The sequence below is a fragment of the Zalophus californianus genome, chromosome 11 (assembly GCF_009762305.2).
Source record: "Zalophus californianus isolate mZalCal1 chromosome 11, mZalCal1.pri.v2, whole genome shotgun sequence".
Taxonomy (NCBI): Eukaryota; Metazoa; Chordata; class Mammalia; order Carnivora; family Otariidae; genus Zalophus; species Zalophus californianus.
In genome coordinates, this window is record NC_045605.1 from 85,367,308 (window position 1) to 85,386,660 (window position 19,353).

The 19,353-nt window shown below is 38.0% G+C and overlaps 1 protein-coding gene across 9 annotated transcripts in view; it reads right to left on the bottom strand.

Moving 5' to 3' along the window:
• Positions 1-15,185, bottom strand: part of CCDC73 (coiled-coil domain containing 73) — a 152,101-nt gene extending 136,916 nt beyond the window's left edge. For 8 of the 9 annotated variants that reach the window (XM_027581553.2, XM_027581552.2, XM_027581551.2 and 5 more), the window contains exon 1: positions 8,703-8,812. The gene's annotated coding sequence lies outside the window, so the exon portion shown is untranslated. Of the gene's footprint in view, positions 1-8,702; positions 8,813-15,139 lie in introns of those variants that run through there. The other variant, XM_027581547.2, reaches the window with a different exon arrangement.
• Positions 15,186-19,353: the final 4,168 nt, after the last annotated feature.

The following is a 19,353-nucleotide window of genomic DNA, read 5'->3' on the forward strand; positions in this document are numbered from 1 at the left end:
TAGTTTTTACGATACTATTATAGACAGCTTGATAAAATGAGAAACAAGTTTTGAAATTTTGTGCAAAAATACAGATTTTTATTGTGTGCTTTTGAAAAAGACATATGTCTTTTTGTCGACTCCTATAAGAATCCACAACAGATGTGGATTCAAATTCTGCCTTCTCTTACTAGCTGTGTGACCTCGTTGCATTTCAGTTTCCTTACTTATACAACAGTGATAATGATACTTTACAGGGTATGAGGATTAAAGAAGGTAATGCATTAAAGTCCTGGCATATAGCAGTTCAATAGCTAGTGAACAAGAAATAAGGATGCTAGTATGGACGAAACATGCCTATTTGGTCATTTAAAGGAGATACGAAATATTTAATTTGAGGTCTCATTTACTTTTCACTCTATAGATCAAAATACTCTCACATTTCAATACTGATTTTATTACAGCAATCTCCAAAAATGCATATGCTTTTCCCTATTTCGAAACACAATTTGAATAAACTCAAATAATGATTCTATATAGAAAAGAAATCATTAAAGGATGCTGACTATATCTTTATTTTTAACATTTGGCTCCAAAGTGTTAATAACAAACTCTTACAACTAGTTCATTTATTCATAGTACTTTATATAAGTTTATTATTTATCATATTTGTAAATATTTATAATATGCTTATAGCATAATAAATATAGTTATAATTTCATTATTTAAAAGTGTCAAAAAATAAAGCCAGTTATCATAAAATGTTTGAAACTTTACCTCAGCATTCACCACATCACTGATTTTATATTTTGGAAGTATTGCCATTTTTTTAAAAGGAGTTTTTTTCAAAACTACATAATAAAAATCTATATTTTACCACAACTTAGGCGTTCTAAAGGCTTTCATATCTTTGAAAGTATTTATTAAAAATTACATCTTAAATACAGGGGAAAGGAAGTTAGCCTATAATCCTGATAGGGGTCAGGGTAATAACACAAAATGGACAAATTACACTGTCATTCTACTTAAATTATTTAAGTTATTTAATTTGACCTGTAGATAGTCTCTTGTCTTCTCATCATGCCTGACTTTTAAGTGGGAGGTCTTCATTCATGATGATCCTTTAATAGAAGCAAAGCTTTCTCCATTTAACCCATGCTGTTATCAATCATGTACAGGGATAAATGAGCCTGTAAGATTTTGCCAGTATCACAAATGACACTGTGACCTGAGGCCAACATCTTTATTTGCTTCTCCAGTGATTCACTTCAGCAGATATTAACCAATTTTATAATCCATGAAAGGCAAAATTAAAGGACACCATCCATAAAACAGAATAATTCCTATCAGCAACAAAGTGATGTGTGTATTATCTTATAAATTATATGGCCATACAGTGTGGTAATGTAATGAAGTAAAGATGGTAATAATCAAATGCCTAGGGCAAACGCTAATATGCATTTAATCACACAGCATGAAGCCATTTGTCACTACAGTTGAATGCATGTGTACATAAAATACATGAGTCACGTCCTTATTGTTATACTATAACAGCATCAATTTCACACTATCATTTCACATAATAACAACTGGTAGGATTTGACATTAGCTAAAACATTCAAAGAATATAAGCAAAATCATCAACAACAGCTTTACAAATATAAAAAACAATTTGATTTCTCAGTAACTAAATGGAAAGAAATCCCTCCCAAATTCTTTGTTAAAGAGCTAGTACTTCCAAGTTTCTGTTTCTTCCCTAACTAGCACTTAAATTGGTTTCATCATATTGCCTTTTATCCTTAGGAACACTCCTATGACTTGAACTGAATGCTAAATCAGTCTCATAAGCCTATCTCCTTCATAAGTAATTATTAATATTTAAATGTAAATTTTGGATGACATTAGTCACAAAAAGTGAATGTCTGCATGAAAAACTGTATTCATTAATTATACACATGCTGGTGTGTGTGTAGATTGGAAAAGATTCAGAAAAAAATGCCATAACATGATCTAAAAATATATAAACGTTATTTAATTATCTGATCTTGGATTGGGAACACTCAATGGGAAACCACCTTAACTCCATCAAGATGCTTTATTATACAATACTATTATAAATATTACATTTCCTAAAGTGTATCCCCTCTAGAAGTGAAGGACCAAAGAGTCTTTTATGTATAAGACAGTGCCAAATAGGAACTGAGTACATTTGCACTCATATTCTATCTTGTACTAGCAATAGTTATGTTAGCCCTTATATTTTAAGTTCCTTGACTAGTGGCCAAGTCTCTCTCATTTCTGTGTCCTCACACTGACTAATACAATAATTTACAAAAGTCAGGCACTCAATATTTGTTGCATTGCATGTTGCAATGAATTGACTAGATAACTCCTACCCTTTGGAAAAGGTGAGGATAATATTTGGAAACCATGAGTCAAACAAGGTGGGATGTACAATCAGTGTGCCCTGTAACCGTGATAAACTTTAAAAGAAATATATCACAATCCTAGAAAAACCTATGGAAGAATAATTGTGTAATGGAGGAAGATGGAAAAGTGTCCACAGTTGGATTTTTTAAAATTAGACTTATTATATAGAGACAATAAAGAACCAAGACTGATATAATTTAACACAACTGTTTAAGAAAATGCAAATGATACAAATTTGAGTGAATGGTCTTTACCTTCAAAGTCTAGAAAGGTAGATAAAGCATTCATTCAAATAAGGGTAAGCCCAGACATGATAATACTAGGCATGATATAAAACATGACAGGAAAAAAAGGGTGCTCTAAGTGTTGAAAGAATTCAAAGCACATAGTGCCCAAGCCTCAATTACTTCACCTATAAAGATGCTAAACTAAGTTTAATTTTTATTTGTTAATTTATAAATATGTCTTATTACCAAAATAGTTATAAGTACAATAGCAAATTAGAGTACATGATGTCTAGCAACACTTCTAGCAGTAAAAATCTGATTTAATTAATCTATAGAGAAGGGATTTCAGGCTATTGAGGAATTCAAGAAATAGTTCGCAAAAAAGGATTTTGATATAGACCCTGACCAAAGAAAATCAAATATGGCTGAAGGATAGGAGGGTAGTTCTTACTGACACAAACTGATTGAGAAAGTAGAAGTCATTGAACAGTTTTCACAAACTAAGGTGGGAAGTGAGATATAAGAGAGTTTAAGGTCATAAGTAATCAAGGAAAGGCAGGGAAAGGAGAGAAATTGGAACATTTTACATTTTACAGAAAGAAGTCAGTAAAGATTGAGGAATTAAATGAGAAGAGAGGGGATAACTGAAGAAGTGACGTCTAGGAGTTGAGTATTGAGTAGAGGTGAAATACACTGATGAATGATTAGCCTTGGTTGGGTGGGTGAAGGACAACATTTCTTTCTTTCTTAGAAAGCAAAATGAAAAATAAAGTGAAAAGGCCAAGATACAAAAATTACTGAGGTTCCAGAAAGGAACAGGACATTATAAAATCAGGCATAAACCTGATGTTATTAAATGAATTTCAAAATGCCAGAACCTACAGAGAATCCTGAAGCCTGAAAATACTAATGTAAACAAATAAAAGGAAAAAAATTCATTCATTCAACATTTATTCAGCCCCTTCTATATTCAAAATGTAATTATTAAAAAAAATGCAGGGGCGCCTGGGTAGCTCAGTCGTTAAGCACCTGCCTTCGGCTCAGGTCATGATCCCAGGGTCCTGGGATCAAGCCCCGCATTGGGCTCCCTGCTTCGCGGGAAGTCTGCTTCTCCCTCTCCCACTCCCCCTGCTTGTGTTCCCTCTCTCGCTGTGTCTCTCTGTCAAATAAATAAATAAAATCTTTAAAAATAAATAATGCAGAGCCCTTGTCCTGAAGAAACTCTGGTAGCGACATACAGATGTATGAAAATAATTATAATATAATATGGTCATGTGCAATGGTAGAGATCCTTAGAAAGTGCTATAACAGCAGAAAGAAGGGACTTCTAATCCAGCAAGAGAAAAATCAAGGAAGAATGGAAAAGGTCTAAGACTTCCTGGGGGCAGTGACCTCTGGGCTGAGGCTTAAAAATCTTAAAAGTTAGCAAAGTGAAAAATGAGGTAAAACTGTTTTAGAGGGGAAAAACAGCATAAGCAAAGGCACAGATGGACACAACATCATTTTAAATGAAGACCTAAAAACAGGTTAAGGATAGAATTTACCAGGTAAGGCTGGAAGAAGAGATGCACACAGGTCTTAGGTCTTTCGTTCCATGTTAAGGAGCTTGAACTAATACCTTCACACATTCTGCTCTCTCATAAAGAATGCCTTCCTCTATCTTTTCTTTTTTTTTTTAAGATTTTATTTATTTATTCATGAGAGACAGACAGAGAGAGAGAGAGAGAGAGAGGCAGAGGGAGAAGCAGGCTCCCAAGGAGCAGGGAGCCCGATGCGGGACCCGATCCCAGGACTCTGGGATCCTGACCTGAGCCGAAGGCAGACGCTTAACCATCTGAGCCACCCAGGCGCCCTTCCTCTATCTTTTCTGTTTAAATGCAATTTAAAAATCAGACTGAATTTCATCTCCTCTGTGAAACTTTTCTCATGAATCCAGTTTACACCACCTCTCCTTTACTGAACTGTACTTGTTGCCCACATCATATGATTATTATATTTACTGCCCCATTCTTATTGTCTGTTCCAGATAATTTTGCACTTTGTTACGTCAACTTACAATGTTGCCATAAATGTTATTTTTTCATTAAGCATTTGATGTTTGTAGAAGGTTTATTAAGCTCCATAGGGAAATGCACTTGGGGGACACCTGATAAATAATTTCTTATATTACTATAAATCATGTATAATTATTAAAACACTCTGAGTTTCTTGAAAGAAAATATTTTACACTATTATGAGTAAAATATTCTCTATTCGCAGTAAAATCTTTGCAAATTTCTCCTTGTTTTAAGAAAAGGAGGAGGGATTTCATTTAATATTTAAATTCTAAAAATGAATGCTCTGAAATGTATGAAGGAAATGAGAGAATTGGAAATTCTCTCCATAAGGATGATTATATGAAACCAACATGAAATATATTATTAAAAGCACTATAAATTCGGGGTGCCTGAGTGGCTCAGTCGGTTAAGCATCTGCATTCACAGTTCAGGTTATGATCCCAGGGTTCTGGGATGGAGCCCCAAGTCAGGCTCCCTGCTCAGTAAGGAGCCTTCTTCTCCCTCCCCCCACTGTGCTCCTGCTCTCTCACGCTCAAGTGCTCATGCTTGCTCTCTCTCATAAATAAAATCTTTTTTTAATTAAAAAAATAAAAGTACTATAAATTCAACTAATCTAAAGCAATACAACAGAGATCTTTGTATCAAATACATAAACACTAATTTTGGTCATTTTACACATAAAATATAAGAAAATCCTTTAAGTATTTCTTAACCACTTAAAATCTTTAATTATACTAAACTGCAAATTTTTCCAAATAGGAAAAAACAAGAGTAAATTTCCAAAATATCCTAATAAGAGGGATTCTAACACACCTGGAAATTTGCTTATTGAATTTAAACTGAAAATAAAAGTTTTAGTTTATATTAATCAGTGCCAGAGATTTTTCATAAAGGCTTTTCTTATTATTAACAGAAAGTTTCCATGGGTCATAAGAAAACAGAAAGCTGAACAGCTTCCTGACATACTTCTGTCATATCCATATTAGCAAACAAAATAAATAAATTATGAAAATTACATGAATAACTTACAGTAAAAATCTCACCCGAAATACATACAACAAAAACATCTTTCCTTAGTCATCTACATGATCATTTTCTAAAGTCTAGAGGGCACGAGGTCCACAAAATACATCTCTAAAAATAGGTTCCACTATCAAATAAATCTGGGAAATACTGCCTACTAACCCCCCATCTTAGAGATTACCATTAGCATAGTTAGAACCTGTTTAACCCCAACTTCCCAAGTTTATCTTAACCACGGAACACTTTTTTTTTTTTTTGATAATTCAAAATGCAAACTAATATTCTGGGGAACATGTGTCCCAAAGAATGTATTTTGGGAAATTCTAAAAATTCTCACATGAAATTTTCTATGTTCTTACTTTGCTAGTGGCTTGATTGATTTATAAAGGATAATTTCCCAATAAGAAATGTGTTGCCAGGACTGATAAAAGAATATTATCTTCGGGGTGCCTGGGTGGCTCAGTCGTTAAGCATCTGCCTTCGGCTCAGGTCATGATGCCAGGGTCCTGGGATCGAGCCCCTCATCGGGCTCCCTGCTCGGCAGGAGGCCTGCTTCCCCCTCTCCCACTCCCCCTGCTTGTGTTCCCTCTCTCGCTGTGCCTCTCTCTGTCAAATAAATAAAATATTAAAAAAAAAAGAATATTATCTTCAACAAAGATATTTCATTTAAAAATAGACTAGAAAGAAATAAAACAGAAAAAAAGTAAGTTGCTCATACTAAACGTAAGTGTTTCGTCTGTCTTATTCAGTATTTCAGGTGTATATACACATTAATACTGGCCTGCATGTAAAATGTATTTTTTAATATAGGCTATAATCAGAGAGTTTAAGAATACCATGAGTTCCAGGGGCACCTGGGTGGCTCAGTTGGTTAAGCGACTGCCTTTGGCTCAGGTCATGATCCTGGAACCCCTAGATCGAGTCCTGCATCGGGCTTAGGTCCCCGAGTGTGGGAATGGGTTCTTTTTTTTAGTTTTAAATAAGATAATGCTCATAAAGCATTTAGTCCAGTGCCTGGCATGTAATAAACTTTCAACATATGAAAGATGTCTATTACTATCAGAAAAACACTATTACAGCACCAGTAGTTATGAAATCCACAGTCAAAGCTAAGGTAACTAAAAACGCTATGCTGCCACCCAGTGGGCATTATAATATAAAAACTGATAACCAGGTTCCTTCCTGATACTACGGTATGAAGCAGCATAGAAAAATACTCTCTCTGGGCGCCTGGGTGGCTCAGTCATTAAGCGACTGCCTTCAGCTCAGGTCATGATCCCAGGGTCCTGGGATCAAGCCCCGCATCGGGCTCCCTGCTCAGCAGGAAGCCTGCTTCTCCCTCTCCCGCTCCCCCTGCTTGTGTTCCCTCTCTGGCTGTGTCTCTCTCTGTTCAAATAAATAAATAAATAAATAATCTTAAAAAAAAAAAACCAAAACTCTCTCAACTTACATTAGCACACTTGATAAATCAAGTGGGGAATATAATTCTTAAGAATTCAAGAACTGGGACGCCTAGGTGGCTCAGTCCGTTGAGCACCCAACTCTTGATTTTGGCTCAGGTCATGATCTCAGGGTCCTGGAATCAAGCCCTGGTAGGGCTCTGCCTCAGTGTGGAGACGGCTTGAGATTCTGTCCCTCTGCCCCTACCCCCTCTCGCACTCTCTCTCAAATAAATCCTTTAAAAAAAAGAGGAATTCAAGAACTACTTCAGGTCAACCCTGAAACCAGGGAGGGTTTGAACACAAAAATTGGCTTAAGAAATGGCTGGAAAAGATCATTATGAAGGACTGTAGAATAAATTCCACCCACATAATGTTTGCTGATTTTCAGGTTGGAATATCTCATAAGGGTTTTTCCTTCAAGGTACAAAACAAACACAGCCATAGGCATTTATCACAACCAAGGCAAAACAGCAAATAACCAAAAGTAAAAGGATCTCATTATTCTAAGTGGAAGTCTTTTTTTTTTTTTTAAGATTTTATTTATTTCTCTGACAGAGAGAGAGCGGGAACACAAGCAGTGGGAGTGGGAGAGGGAGTAGCAGGCTTCCCACTGAGCAGGGAGCCCGACGCGGGGCTCGATCCCAGGACCCCGGGATCATGACCTGAGCCAAGGCAAACGCTTAACGACTGAGCCACTCAGGCGCCCCTAAGTGGAAGAGTCTTAATGGAAACTTCACGTTTTCTTTCTAAATGAGTGTACTGATTATAAAGGTTCCCATAAATGCCTTGAGAGTTATCACTAATTATTTCCAAAAGCAAAGGTAAATGGAAGATAAAACAATAACATGAATAATGTAAATCTATAATTCAGCATTATGGGGATTGGCAGGCCAGTCATTTTATTCCCAGGGAAATTCCATTTCAGTTTGCTTGTGCAAGGCACTTCAGAAGGAATAACATTACTGTAAGAATAAAGAAAACTGGCGAAATTTTCCTTGGGGATTTACACACTTCGGCAACTGCTTTCTGCGGCAGAATTTTGCACCATGCTTCAAACATTCTGCAAAGTGACATCCACCAAACAAAATCGAGATTCACTTCCAACAGCTCAAAATGTTGCAAATTTTAAGCACCAGACTTGTTTGAAAAATTTTCACAAGAATGATCAACATTATTACATTTATTCATAATGCAAACATGAGGTTTAAAAACAAAACAAACAAAACCTAAAACACACGTACAGGATGCTCCCGCGCGTCCCTATCATGAATAGACAAGACTCACTTTACTAACCGGCAGCCTCGATACCGCTTCGGGAAAAGCCCTGAGAAGCCCAAGCAAAACAGCGGGGTCCAAGGGTGAAGGCCTCTCCCTGGTCGAGTGGGTGTAAGATTCTAGACACCACCAACACAAGTCAGGAGACTTCCGGGGAAGTCAACCACTGGGCGGCCAGAAATAAGGATAGGTCAGGCGGCCAGAAATGCAGGTTAAACCCTTAAATGGGCGCTATTTGAAAAGATTAGAACGGCTTCTGAAAAGCCCACCTGCAAACTAGAAGCCACTCTGTGTTACCTCAGCCGTCTGCTTCTCACTGCTCCCGGCCTCTCACTCACCAGCTTCCGGTTCACCTTTCCCACCCGGGGGGAACTTCCTGTTTCCGGGCCAGAAGCTGGTCGCAGATGCACCTGGGGCAAAGTGTGATTGATTTAAAAAAAAAAAAAAGTTTCTGGAAAGTTTCTGATTGTTCAAGGTTTTTCTTTGTTTACTTTAAGTAAAATACGTATTGGCTTATCTCTTCGTATTTTTTTAAAAAATCTTTGTAAGAATAATGAAAAATCTAATGTGTTACCTTTTGGGAGCAATGGGAACTGTGTGGATGGGCACAGGGAAGACTGGAAGACCTCACTGAATGCCTTTTTATGTTGAATCATGTGAAAGTGTTAGCATGCAAAAAATTAAATGTTGATTTTTTTAGTGAAATAATTAAGAGGAAAACTGATGATCAAAATAAATAAACAGTCATATGATTTTTTGATGATTACACCTACTCCAGCACCTAATACAGAATGGAGTATATTTCAGGCCTCCTGCACAGTTTTTACTGTGCTATCAAAATCTGAAAGAAATGATCCCTGTCCTCAAAAATTTAACCATATAGCCAAATACAAATCTGTCTGGAACTGTTTTTCCTGACTCCCTTCCTTCAGGTCTTCATCCACATGTCACCATATTAGGAGAACTTCCCCAAAAACTCTATATAAAGAAATAACACCCATACAACATACTTGAACCACCCCCGCTTGCTTTGTTCTCTTTAGCACAATCACCGTCTAACACAGTATATCTATTTATTGTCTATATTCTAGAACATAAGCTCCATGAAAACAGAAACTACTTTTGTTCAACTTTGCATACAAAATTCTAGCACAATGCCTGGCATATAAATGCCAGTAAATATAATGTGTCAGATAAGGAGCTAAGTGTTTTATATATATTATCTCCTTTTAGTATCCACAACAACCCTATTATCATATTATATATAATATTATTATATTATTGTACTTTTTGTGATTTAAAATAAGTTTTAGAATTTTTTTGTTATATTTCTTTTACTAAAATATTCATTATATCATTATATATATATGTCTAGTTCAATGGAAAATACCCTGGTTTCAACTGAAGTGCCTATTTTAAAATAAGAGTTTGGTTAATCACTTAAAAATAACCTCATCATTATGTTTACAAGAACAATAATACTAAGTGTATCTTTTGACCCAGTAATCCACATTCCAAGGGGAATAATCAACTAGAGACAGGAGAAGGAAGAATAACAATTTTTACAAAGGTGTTTATAGCCGAGCTATTTATAGTATTGAAAACTTTGAAATAATAATTCTGAAATTGCTGGATATTTTTAAAAACTACATGGTATATCAGTACATTCAAATCCTTCATAACCTATAAACACTAGATTTCAATGTACAAAAATATAAGAGAACTCAAGTGTAAAAGACAGAACCCAGCAGTAGGTACAATGATTAAAGCTGTAAATATATCTGTGAATTCTGAGAAGGATCAGAGAAAATTTTAGCACAATGTAACTCATCATTTAAATTCATGGAATTATTTTTTCAATTGTTTTTTTTTAAAGATTTTATTTATATATTTGAGAGAGAGAGAATGAGAGAGAGCGAGCACATGAGACGGGGGAGGATCAGAGGGAGAAGCAGACTCCCTGCCGAGCAGGGAGCCCGTTGCAGGACTCGATCCCGGGACTCCAGGATCATGACCTGAGCCGAAGGCAGTCGCTTAACCAACTGAGCCACCCAGGCGCCCTATTTTTTCAATTGTTAAAGTACTTAACAAAACTTGATAAATTCTAAAGGCTTATTATTTCAAGTTATAACTATGTAGACTTGCTTTAAGCTGTAATAGAAATTTTCTTTTACACACAGTAAGAGAAGCCATGAAATGACCACCCTGTGGTTCCTCAAAGAATTCCACATACTTCTGCCACTTGCCTGGCAAATCCTTGTAGTCCTCCTCCTGGCTCTCACCCCCCCACTACCTCACCCCACCCTGAAGTTCTCTTAGTGTTTGCACATGCTCCTCCCTCTACCTTTTTAATCACTCTGCCTGCCTAAAAACACCTTATTCTTTAAATCCTAGCTCACAAGTCTCCGCTTTGAAATTTCATCAACCCTCCACTCCCATCTAAGCAGAATTAATCATCCCTTCCTTGGTACAATCACTGCATTCTACATATCTTTATTGTAGTATTTATCACACTGCACTGCAATTATTTGCACTTTCTTTCTCCTAATAGACTGTGAACTCCTTGAAGACAGGGACTCTGATCATATTTACTTTTAAATCTCTTAAAGGCTAGCACAGTGAATGGCACATACATAGCAGTTAAGAGCAAATGGCTTGATACAAATTGTGACTCTGCCATTTACTACTCATGACCTTGGGCAAAGCCCTCAATCTCTCTGTGCCTCAAAATCCACATCAGTAAAATGGGGATAAGGATAATACCTCCTGGGGCGCCTCAGTGGCACAATCAGTTAAGTGTCTGGCTCCTGGTTTCAGCTCAGGTCGTGATCTTGGGGTCATGAGATCAAGGCCCACGTTGTGCTCTACGCTCAGTGTGGAGTCTGCTTAAGATTCTCTCTCCCTCTCCCTCTGCCCCTCCTGCTCATGTGCTCTCTAAAATAAATAAATAAATCTTAAAAAAAAAAAAAGGATAATACCTACCCCTGAGGTGTAAATATGATAGATAAGGTGCATAAAGAGCATCATACAATTTCTGGCAAGTAGTAAGCATTCAATAAGTGTTGACTGTTATCATTATTATTATTTTTTTATTATTACTACTATTATTATTATGACTATTGTTTCTGAGAACTCAGTAAATATTGATTGAATGAACTAATGAACGAGTGAGCTGTATTTTAGGCGGCTATCGAGCATCTAAATCCAAGCCCAGTTGGTGGTAAGATCTTCCTCTTTCCTCTGTACTCTTCCCTTTTTGTCTTTTATTTTATTTTATATATATATATATTTTTTTTTTTTGAGAGAGAGAGAGAGTGTGTGAGCAAGGAGGGAGGATGGAGGAGAGGGAAAGAAGGAGAGGGAGAGAGAGAATCCTAAGCAGACTCCACACCCAGCACAGAGCCCAGTGCAGAACCCGACACCAGGCTCCATCTCAAAACCCTGAGATCATGACCTGAGCCAAACTCAAGTCGGCCACTTAAGCGACTGAGCCACCCAGGCACCCCCATTTTTGCCTTTTAGCTCTTGGTCCTCATTTCCTCCTCTCATTCAATCTGATATAACTTTACATATTACGAAAAGTAAAAGCTTTCCTCACTACAAAATCCGTGTTCTTTTTTATGAATAGAATGTGAATCTTTATTATAATGTAGAATAATCTTTACACTTGACATAGATTAAAGGCTCTAATCCAACTCTAACCGTAATTGTCAGAGAGTGAACATATGTCATTTTTACTTGATATAGCAAAGGGAGTGAACATATTTACATGTCTCCCAAACTCGGTTCTCTATAATCAGAGTTTTCATATCTTATATTAATAGGCCTGGAGCTACTTAGAATTTGTCGTGAATAAGCACAATGACTCCCTGGGAGAATAACAGGAGGTAATATCTGCATCAGAGAATAATGTTATATGCACAGAGTAGATGAACAGGTTTCTACAGCCTTGGTAGTAAACGCTATAGTGAAAACAAGTGCTTATAACTTGTTACAGCTACAGCACTTACCACATTTCATTATAGTTATTTGTTTCCATGCTTGTAGGAAGGGATTGTCTCTTATTCATCTTTGTATCTGCAACCTCAGCACAGTGCTTGGCCCATGATATACATGTAATAAATGTTTGTGGATATATATTAAAATTTAAAGTCAAAGTTGCATATAGCTCAAAGAATTTCATATAATAGTTGGTAGTGCCATAAATTGTGATAGAAATCTCTCTTAAAAAAAAGAAACCTCTCTAAAATTTGCTGGATATATGGGTTTTCACTCTGGCTTTTCACTTGACAATATATAAGAATGTAACATGTCCATTAGTTGTTGAATTTTAGTTGTCAATATCAGGATGATGGATTAATCAACCACAAGATGTAGTACATGGGGGCGCCTGGGTGGCTCAGTCGGTTAAGCGGCTGCCTTCGGCTCAGGTCATGATCGAGGGTCCTGGAATCAAGCCCCACATCGGGCTCCCTGCTCGGCGGAAAGCCTGCTTCTCCCTCTCCCTCTGTCTGCCGCTCTGCCTACTTGTGCTCGCTCTCTCTCGCTCTCTCTCTCTCTCTCTCTGTATGTTAAATAAATAAATAAATATCTTAAAAAAAAAGATGTAGTACATGTATTACATACACTGTGGGAGAAGTTTATTATAAGCTTATGATTTGTTGATTTTATTTAACTTTATTTTATATATACACTACATAGGAGAAAAAAATTACAAGTTATTTATATTAGAAAATTTGCATTTTCTAATTAAACATATTCTCCCCAAGACTAACTTTTCCCCCCTAATATACTGGGTTTTTCTTTTTACTTCTTTTTTTTTTTTAAGATTTTATTTATTTATTTGACAGAGAGAGACACAGCGAGAGAGGGAACACAAGCAGGGGGAATGGGAGAGGAAGAAGCAGGCTTCCCACGGAGCAGAGAGCCCGACGTGGGGCTCGATCCCAGGACCCTGGGATCATGACCTGAGCCGAAGGCAGACGCTTAACGACTGAGCCACCCAGGTGCCCCCTCTTTTAACTTCTAATTCAAATCGTAATGAAAAGCAATGAGACAAACTCAACAAGTTATGAAATTTATCTTCTCTGCCTCCTCAACGAGATCCTCTTCCTGACCCCTTATGTCACACTGCTATCATTTCACCATTCTCCCAGTTAAACAGGATAGAAATTTCAGAGTAATAGTATTCTGTGCTTTCCCTCTCTCTTACTCCTCTTCTCCAAGTTGCAGTACTTACTGATGGATTTTGGATGAAGTAGGTGAAGGGAAGTAAAATAATGAATCCCAGAATTTCCACTTGAGCTACTAGGTAGATCTTGTGGCCATTTAGTGAAATGGAGAAGAAAGGAGGTCAACACTTTAGGGGTGAAAATTGTTATCAGGATAACTCTGGCTATAAATAATAAAGTACTTTGGGGTGCCTGGGTGGCTCAGTCGGTTAAGCATCTGCCTTCAGCTCCAGTCATGATCTCAGGGTCCTGGGATTAAGTCCCGCATCGGCTGGCTCCCTACTCAGCTGAGAGCCCTATTCTCCCTCTCCCTCTGCCACTCCCCCTGCTTGTGCTCTCTCTGTGTGTCAAATAAATAAATAAAATCTTTTAAAAATAATAATTAAAAAAAAAACTTCAACTCCAATTGAGCCAATCAACAGATATCGGGAAGTTAATCTCAGATAATAGGAAGTCAAGAGAAGGACGACTCCAGATTTGATTTGTTAAGTTTTCTGCTCTCCTTTCCAGTGGTTCTCCTTGTTTCGCCTTCCTCTGGTGTTGGCTTCATTCTCACAGTGGTAGCAAGATAGCTTTCAGTTCTGAGCATCATATCCAGAGACAACAATATAAGGAGGAAGAAAAAGGACAGATTGCCTAGGAACTACTTGGAAGGGAGAAAAATCCTGCCAGCAGACATCTCTCAATGGCTCAGACTCACATGCTTATCTTAAACCTATCATTGATCTGAGAAATGAAATAATCATGTTAGCTTAGATCAATTAAGATCTACTAGAACTGGGAACAGGGTCATCTTCCCCTGAGCCACATGGTGAGGAGGGGTATAAAAGACCCAACAAAATCAAGACTCTAACAATAAGAAAAAAGGAGGAAAGGGAGTTGAATAGGGAACCAATAGCATCAGCTACAACCAATGATTCTGTTTTTGTAAAAATTAAGTTTAAGATATCTGTGAGACATCCACATGAAAAAATCAAGAAGGCAACTGAAAATATGAATCAGATGCTCAGATAAGGATCTCGGTTGGAGATATAAATTTGGGAACCAACAGTATAAAGTATTTAATCCTAGGGAATAGATTAGATCACCCAGAGTATAGAGAAGAGGGCCTCAGTTTGGTCATCTTTAAAACAAAGATAATAATATTACCGACCGGCAGCAGCTCTTTCTGCCCATGGGGCCTGTCCCCCTGTGCCTTAATAAAACCACCATTTTGCACCAAAGACTTCTCAAGAATTCTTTCTTGGTTGTCGGCTCCAGACTTCACCCCACCAAATGTCATCTATATTCCAAAACCACATCAAGATAACAGAAAATTTATAAAAACTGATTATACTTGGTAGGAGACCTAAATTTCGTCTGGTCCCAGGAATTTAGCTAGATAGTTATCAAACCATTCTGAACACCTACAAACTCAACAGGAGATTGAAGAAAAGAATAGCAAGAACTCTCTGAACAGAGAAGTGACCACTTACTGGAAGGGAGGACGTGCGGAGAAGTGAATCCGAGGCATATTCGGGAGGATAGACGGTGGGGGAGGGGGCCTCCGTCGGCCGCTTCTGGCAAGTGATAGAGCTGCGGAGCACAAAATCGGAACTTTTAGAAGTCTGCTCCACTGAGGGATGTCCTCCAGTGGCTAAGCGGGGGGTGGAAACTTCGCTGGGACAGTGTGGTCTCAGGACCCTCGGGGTCACAGAAAGACCGGGGGTACCTGAGTGCGGCAGAGCTCCCAGGTATCAGAGCGGGGAAGCTGGCTGCAGAGACGGAGCCGAGGCGCGGGCTCTCAGCTCGGGGTTGCCATAAACTGTGATCCGCGGCCCAGTCGGGCCACTGCTCCTCCAGCAGGGACCCAACAAGCGGCAGATCCGGGGAGACTCCCCTTCCTCCCCCGGGAGGAGCGGTGCGGGAGCGCACCGCAGGGATCTGCTGGGTTTGGAGACTCCACACAGGGTCGTGTACCAGAGATAGAAACACTCGGTCACAGGCCGGGTGAGCACAGAGAGCGGCCAGGGACTGGGGAGATGGGAGTGACTGACTGCTTTTCTCTGGGGGCGGGGCCCCAAGTTCTCAGCTCCTCCGGGGCAGAGATTAGGAGGCTGCCATTTTCACTCTCCTCCTCCAAAGCTGTACGGAAAGCTTGCAGGGAACAAAAGCTCCTGAGAGCAAAACCAAGCAGATTACTTACCCCAGCCGGCCAGGGCAGGGCAATTCCGCCTCCGGCAAAGACATTTGGGAACCACAGCAACAGGCCCCTCCCCAGAAGATCAGCAAGAACAGCCACCCAAGACCAAGGTTACCGATCAATGAGAACAACAGAACTCCAGCACTAGGGGAATACTGCACATAGAATTCATGGCTTTTTTCCCATGATTCTTTAGTCTTTCAAAGTTAATTTTTTTAATTTTTTTCTTTTTCTATTTTTTTAATTTTTCTTTTTCCCTTTTCAACCAACATCTTATCAAGCCCTTTTTAAAAAAATCTTTTTTATTTTTCATTTCTAGAGTCACATTCTATCCCTTCACTGTAGTTAAACTTATTTTTGGTATGTATATATAGTTGTTCACTCCTTAAAATTTTGGAATACAGTTTCTTCTAACAGACCAAAATATACCCCAAATCTCTAGCATATGGCTTTGTTCTAGTCTCCTGCCTGATCACATTCTCTCCCCCCCTTTTTTTTAAATTTCTCTTCTTTCTTTTTTCAACCAACTTATCAATTCCTTTTATAAAATCTTTTATAATTTTCATCTTTATAGTCATACTCCATCACTTCATCGTATTTACCCTTATTTTTGTACATATATAAGTTTTTCCTTCTAAAATTTTGAGAGGCAGTTTCTTTTAACAGACCAAATTACACCCAAAATCTAGTGTGTGGCACTGATCTATTCACCAGCCTGATCACATTGCACCATATTCTTTTTTGTTTTTTATTCTTTTACTTTTTCTTTCTTTTTTTGCTCTTTTCTTTCTTTCCCTTTCTTTTCCCCTAGTTTCAGGTCTCTTCTGATTTGTTTATTGTATATTTTTCTGGGGTCATTGTTACCCTGTTACCATTTTGTTCTCTCATTCATCTATTTTCCTCTGGACAAAATTGACAAGATGGAAAAACTTACCTCAAAAAAAAGAACAAGAGGCAGTACCGACTGCCAGGGACCTAATCAATATGGACATTAGTAAGATGTTGGAACTAGAGTTCAGAATGACGATTATAAAGATACTAGCTGGGCTTGAAAAAAGCATGGAAGATACTAACAAACCCTTTCTGGAGAAATAAAAGAACTAAAATCTAACCAATTTGAAATCAAAAAGGCTATTAATGAGGTGCAATTAAAAATGGAGGCTCTAACTGCTAGGTTAAATGAGGCAGAAGAGAGAATTAATGATATAGAAGACCAAATGATAGAGAATAAAGAAGCTGAGAAAAAGAGAGACAAACAACTACTGGATCACGAGGGCAGAATTCGAGAGATAAGTGATATCATAAGATGAAACAATATTAGAACAATTGGGATCCCAGAAGAAGAAGAAAGAGAGAGGGTGGCAGAAGGTATATTGGAGTAAATTATAGCAGAGAACTTCCTAATTTGAGGAAGGAAACAGGCATCAAAATCCAGGACGCACAGAGAATCCCTCTCAAAATCAATAAAAATAGGTCAACACCCTAACATCTAATAGTAAAACATACAAGTCTCAGAGACAAAGAGAAAATCATGAAAGCAGCTCGAGACAAGAGGTCTGTAACCTACAATGGTAGAAACATTAGATTGACAACAGACCTATCCACAGAGACCTGGCAGGCCAGAAAGGACTGGCATGATATATTCAGAGCACTAAACAAGAAAAATATGCAGCCAAGAATACGATATCCAGCTAGGCTGTCATTGAAAATAGAAGGAGAGACAGAAAGCTTCCAGGACAAACAAACATTAAAGAATTTGCAAACACGAAACCAGCCCTACAAGAAATATTGAAAAGGGTCCTCTAAGCAAAGAGAGACCCCAAAAGTAACATAGACCAGAAAGGAACAGAGACAATATACAGTAACAGTCACCTTACAGGCAATACAATGGCCCTAAATTAATATCTTTCAACAGTTACCCTGAATGTAAATGGGGAAAATGCCCCAATCAAAAGACACGGGGTATCAGATTGGATAAAAAAACAAGACCCATCGATATGCTGTCTGCAAGAGACTCATTTTAGACCCAAAGACACCTCCAGATTGAAAGTGAGGGGGTGAGAAACAATTTACCATGCTAACGGACATCAAAAGAAAGCTGGGTAGCAATCCTTATATCAGACAAATTAGATTTTTTTTTTTTTTAAAGATTTGTTTATTTGAGAGAGAGAGAGAATGAGAGACAGAGAGCACGAGAGGGAAGAGAGTCAGAGGGAGAAGCAGACTCCCTGCTGAGCAGGGAGCCCGATGCGGGACTCGATCCCGGGACTCCAGGATCATGACCTGAGCCGAAGGCAGTCGCTTAACCAACTGAGCCACCCAGGCGCCCCAGACAAATTAGATTTTAAACAAAAGACTATAATAAGAGATGAGGAAGGACACTATATCATACTTAAAGGGTCTATCCAACAAGAAGATCTAACAATTGTAAATATCTATGCCCTAACATGGGAGCAGCCAATTAATAACAAAATCAAAGAAACACATCAACAACAATACAATAATAGTAGGGGACTTTAATACCCCCTTACTGAAATGGACAGATCATCTAAGCAAAAGATCAACAAGGAAATAAAGACTTTAAATGAAACACTGGACCAAATGGACTTCACAGATATATTCAGAACATTCCATCCCAAAGCAACGGAATACACATTCTTCCCTAGTGCCCATGGAACATTCTCCAGAATAGATCACATCCTAGGTCACAAATCAGGTCTCAACCAGTACCAAAAGATTGGGATTATTCCCTGCATATTTTCAGATCACAGTGCTTTGAAACTAGAACTCAATCACAAGAGGAAAGTCAGAAAGAACTCAAATACATGGAGGCTAAAGAGCATCCTACTAAAGAATGAGTGGGTCAACCAGGAAATTAAAGAAGAACTTAAAAAATTCATGAAAACAAATGAAAATGAAAACACAACTGTTCAAAATCTTTGGGATGCAGTAAAAGCGGTCCTAATAGGAAAGTATATAGCAATACAAGCCTTTCTCAAGAAACAAGAAAGGTCTCAAATACACAACCTAACCCTACACCTAAAGGAGCTGGAGAAAGAACAGCAAATAAAGCCTAAACCCAGCAGGAGAAGAGAAATAATAAAGATCAGCACAGAAATCCATGAAATAGAAACCAAAAGAACAGTAGAACAGATCAATGAAACTAGGAGGTGGGTCTTTGAAAGAATTAATAAGACTGATAAACCCCTGGCCAGACTTATCAAAAAAAGAAATGACCCAAATAAATAAAATCATGAATGAAAGAGGAGAGATCACAACCAACACCAAAGAAATACAAACAATTATAAGAACATATTATGAGCAAATATATGCCAGCAAATTAGATAATCTGGAAGAAATGGATGCATTCCTAGAAATGCATAAACTACCAAAACTGAACCAGGAAGAAATAGAAAACCTGAACAGACCCATACCCACTAAGGAAATTGAAGCAGTCATCAAAAATCTCCCAACCAAGAGCCCAGGGCCAGATAGTTTCCCAGGGGA